Source organism: Pteropus vampyrus, unplaced genomic scaffold (genome assembly GCF_000151845.1).
Source record: "Pteropus vampyrus isolate Shadow unplaced genomic scaffold, Pvam_2.0 Scaffold234, whole genome shotgun sequence".
Classification (NCBI taxonomy): Eukaryota; Metazoa; Chordata; class Mammalia; order Chiroptera; family Pteropodidae; genus Pteropus; species Pteropus vampyrus.
In genome coordinates, this window is record NW_011889015.1 from 2,637,888 (window position 1) to 2,643,406 (window position 5,519).

Here is a 5,519-nt window from a genome sequence, read left to right on the forward strand (position 1 = left end):
CAGGAAGAGAAATTAGTACCAATAGATTAATTCCAGATTTCAATAACATACTTATTATACTAAAAAACATTACATATTGAGAACTTTTAAATAAAATCATTTAATTTTTAACAACCCTGAAGTTTTATTGTACAAATAAGGGAACTGAATCTACAGAAATAAATAATTTACCTAAGGTCACATTGCTAAGAGTGACAGTAGGAGTTTGAACCCAAAGATGTTGAGTCCTGAGCTTGTGCTCTTAACTAACCTATACCAAAAACCTCACAAATGCCAAGATTAACGAGATGACAGGTAATAAGTATATGACATATCCACAGTACTGGTATTTACAAGTTCTCTTTCCATTTCTGTAATTCTGACTATCATTAAAAGTAATCATTAAATCTGGACATTATTACTGTGGTCATGCCTGGATCCAAGCGGTATAGATGATTATCTGTAGTTTTAGAAGCTTTTTCAACATCTCTCTTTGACAATTCCTGAAATGCTATCTATGGTCTAATGAATAGATTGATCAGCTACCTATTTTTTGAAATAAAAATATCCATTAGAGTAAGGCTCTCAATATTATTTAAGTATCCCATGCCTGATATAAATACTGAGTATCCGTGAATATTCAAATAAGTGTTTAGTGAAGGAATGGAAAAATGATTTAATTTACTTATATTGTTTTTTACCACTCTGGGTGAATGAACCCAACTAAGGGAAAGGAGTGAAATTTTTCACAGAAAGAGGCCACGGAAGGGAGTAGATAGATAGAAGACACTTAGGAAAGAGTGGTTCAAGTTGAATGCCAGAGTAGGGAATTCAGGATGGCCTAAAGGAATATATAAACACAGAATGACACAATGAAAGGCACGGAAGGCCGCAGATCACAGTTTAGAAGAGAATGAGGGAATGCCAATGATTATATATAAATTCTTTTGTTTTAAATTTTGCAAAGTTTCTCTAGCCTTTACTGAGCTTCTGACAATCTCATTACTAATTTCAGAAAGCACTTTAGCTTCTGGTACCAAGGGCAGACTTGTCTAACCAAGTTGTCAACAAATAGAGTAGATTGTTGTACAGGCTTGACTGTACTTCTCTATCCTCATTATCATTCTTTCTTAAGTCAAGAAACATTCTGCCCTTTGTCTGAAGTCTTTTTCATATAATTTCCAATTTTATTGTGTTTTCCCTATATTGCTGCTATCTATGTGCATGGTGTGAGAGATGATATTATAATACCAACACTATCAACAAATAATACATGTTCCATGGTCACTATGTCCAGGCACTCTGCTAAATACTTCATTTTTATCTTCTGAGATACCTGGAAGAGATTTTATTGTTATATCCATCTTACAAATTAAGAAGCTGGGGTTGAAATCATTGATCCAAGTCTAGAAAGTAGAAATAATTGATCCAAGTCTATACATCTAGAATGTAGCATCATGAGAATCTGAATCTAAATAGTTCAATTCCAAGACCACACTCATAAACACTGGGCCAGACTCTGTCTCCATATGTTCACTTGGTAATAAAATAATAGACTTATCAAAACCACTAAACACTTGGTATGTTCTCAGAATTATGCTAAATCCCAGAGAATGTAAAAATGAATGGAATAACAGCTTCAGTAGCATAGAGTAAAAGCATCTGCTGGTCTGGACATCTTTGCAGAGGATGTAACCACAAGAATTTTGAAAAATGAATGAAAGAAAAACAAAGGAAGCATGGGGCTGGGGGCACAAATCTGGGCAGGTGAAATATTGCACAAAGAAACAGGGTAAAGAATTCACCCTGACCTACCTCAGGACTTTCCTCCTCCACATGTGCCCTTGATTTTGCTTCTGCTGATTGAAAGTATTCATCCTTCAAGACTCATCTCAAATCCTGCCTCTCCCAGGGTATTTGAGATTCTCCCTGCTGAGATGGAGTCTTGCCTTTCTTGAATTCTCTCTGGCTCTTATCTTAATCCAGTTGTTATTCTGATTACTTTTGGACCTGTTTTATTTTCTGTCCCAAGCAGATTGAAGCATCACAGTATCATTCTTGTCTCCCATCCTCTCCTCACAGGCCACAACGCCTTCACCTGACCTTCACCCAAAATATTTCGTCTTCCTGAAACACTATTTTGCTAGCAGCTCCTTTTCCCTCAAGTTCTTTTAAATATTACCTCCTCCAGTAAGCTTCCTCTAATTACCACCCCCCCCAAGATCCTATGTGCTCCCACAGCACCCACAATGTCCCCCATTATAGCAGGCAACACACTGAACCATAATGGCCTATTCACCGTTCTGTAGCCCCCACCAGTCTGCTTGGTGGCAATAGAAATGGTGTCCATCATATTTCTGTAGAATGGGCTTAATAGACATTTGTTGGATAAATAAAAAATGGAATGGCTTGTTGAAGTTAACTGCTTTTTTCTTCCAACAAGGAGGCCAGGATTGAAGAGTGGGAGTGGGAGAACCATGGTGATAGGGTGGAGATGAGATACTATCAGACCAAGTACACTATCAGATTAAGTAGTTCTAAAACAGATATCTTATCCATGTGTCCTTCACTTGTGACCATTTTACCTGATATTTAAGGTGTAAGGTACTTTCCAGATATTTTGTAATAACTGTAAACATTCCCAGGCTGAATTTCCCATTCTAAGATTTCAGTGTGGCCTCTCCTTTCACTGGGAAAATACCTACATGATATCCATCTAGTCATTGGGAAGCTCAGTCGCCCTGGCTTCGTGGTCAGATGACTGGTTGCAATTGACTCTGGTCTGAGTATCTTGCAGAATGAGACAAGTCTTTAAACCTCAAAGCTTGTAACTGAACTCATACATAAAAATGTCCTCACTTGGCTTTTATGATGTCTATGGTACAGTGGATCTCTGTTATTTTTGCTCAATTTCTTCTAGTAATATCACCTCCCTGTCTAAAGTCAGGAATATGCCCTTATTAGGTCCCCTAAATCTGAATCTTGAGGAAAATGTCACAAAAATGAAAATCTTTTAAAACTCAATCATTATCACAGTGGTGTCCTGAAGATGTCTGTGAGACTTTGGGCAAGTTTTTTAATCTCTCTGTGCCTCAATTTCCTCATCTACTAAAATTATAATTATAATCATCATAATAATAATAATAACAACAACAACAACAATAGTACCTAGTTTATTGTATTGTGGTATAAGTTGAAGATATATATATGCGGAATATGTAGAACAGGGCCAAGCACATAGAGAGTGCTAAATAAGTTATCTATTATAGCATAGCTGTTAGAATGTTGAAGTTGCTCTGTTTCTGTCCATTTGAGGCCTGGTAATATGATTTTTCCTTTAGGTTTCTAGGTTACTCCAATTCCCTTCCAAAAACAATTTTTTTTGCTTAAATTGGCCTTAGTTTGTGTTGCTTGCTGCCAGAAAACTCTAATGATTGCTTCTCTCACATACTGTAGGCCTTTTCTCCCCAAGTGTTTATTAGACTCAAGAGGTCAATAACCATATATTGCTAATCACTGCATCATCTAGAACACTAAGAGTAGTGCTTTGTATGTAAAAATATTCATTTTAGTGACTAGAAGACCAAATACATGAATAACGCCATTGACCTCTTTCTTTAGGGCTTTGTTGCCATTTTTCTAGCAATAAAAATCAGGGCTAAGCATCATGATATCCTTGAGAGCTCCAAAAGTGACCACTGCCAAATGGGTAGCTGCCCAGGAAGGCAGCTGGTGCAAAGGAAAGAAAGCTAGAGTCTCAGGACCTGTGCTCCAATTCCTACCCACCACTTACTACCTGAGTGATCTTAGGTGAAAAAATGACACTCTCTGAGTCTCATTTTCCTTATATGAAAAACTGAGATAATAAAATGTATCCAACATGGACTTAGAAACCAATAGAACAGATTACATAGCCCATGATGGATACTCAATTTAGCTATTTCTCTTATTTTTTGAAAGTGCTCTTTGAAAGTGCTAGTTCATTAATAGAAAAAAAAAAGGAAATTAAACTTTTAATGGAAATAAGTGATTTACAGGTGTATATAACTTGATCTATAACTGAAATGTAAACAACTATTGCTAGTCAAAGGGAAAACAAAGAGAAAAGTGTAAGATCATTGGTTTGAGGTTTAAAAATGATGCCATTTTACCGTAAATGCAGAATTACATTTATGTTCATTTCCACCATTATTATTGATTCAGCACCTAGCAAATTCCATTCTTATGCTGTTTTATTCCATATTTTGTATCACACTCATTTAATAACAACTTGCCTAAAAATTACTGCAGGATGAACGTTGTTGGAAACCCAACTCGTGTCTCATTAGTTTTATGAATGTATTTTAATAACAGGAACATTTTGTTTTAAACTTTTAATCATTTTTGTTGGCTTGTTTATTTTTTAAAATTGTATTATTTTTAAATGATAAAATATTATAATTACATGAAAAACAATTTGGAATATTAAAAAATAAAAACAATTACTTATTATGTCACTATTCTAATGTATTTAATGTAGATTTTTAATCTAATGTAGATTTTTTCTTTTATCTTTTTATATAGTTGAATTATAATCTATATTACTTTAAAAAATTAACGTGCCATAGCATTTCCTTTTTCTATAGTTTTCTAACAGTCATTTTTGTTGATAGATATTTAGGCTACTTACCTCTTTTTAAATCTTTTTACTTTTGCTTTTAATTGTTTTTATAAATATGCTTGTGTATTTTGATGTAAATATGTCTCATTTTGAAAATTTAACAATATTTAAAAATTAGTAATAAATATTATGGCTCATACCTTATCAGTATTCAAGAGATATTCATCTACAGACCTAGAAGCACTTCAAAATCAAATTATATTTATTTTTGTATGATGGATACTTGGAGACAAACATAGTAAAACTACAAGAGCCTCTTTGATGATCACTAGCACATCCAACTTTAAGATACTTGTAATTAGAGTATGCACATTTTCTCTTTTCCTGAGTGTTTCTCCTAGTTCCTCATTTCTCTATTAGTGAAGATGGATCTGGGGGAGGCAGTTCAGAGAAGCACAAGCTTCAGTGAATCTGTCTTGAAATTATGTCATAACTAGAATCTAGCTTTTCTTTAATATTTTTGGCATGATTTTGGAAAGGAGTTGATAGAGGTTATGGGCTGCTTTAAAAGCTCTTGCCCCTTTCTTCTCCCCCTGACCACACACACATATACCAGGCCTTACTGTTGTACTTTAGATGAACAGGTGCCTCCTGTGATGTATGTGGTCAGATATAGAGGCAGACTGAGAGAATATAATGTGGCACCCAGTCCACTCATTGGAGGCAGAGAACTTAGTATATCCGCAGCAGGGACTTAAATTAGGTAGAAATGAGGGTGGAGGCAAGGATATGGAGAATGAGCACGAAGAAATATTTAAGAGAAAGGGAATAGCAGGTACAAACGTCTGGAAGTAGGAAAGAGCAACTCTTTTGAGGACTGCAAGTGTCTCTCGGATAAAGTATACAGCGTGAGAGTAGGAGTCTTGGGAGACTAGGAAGG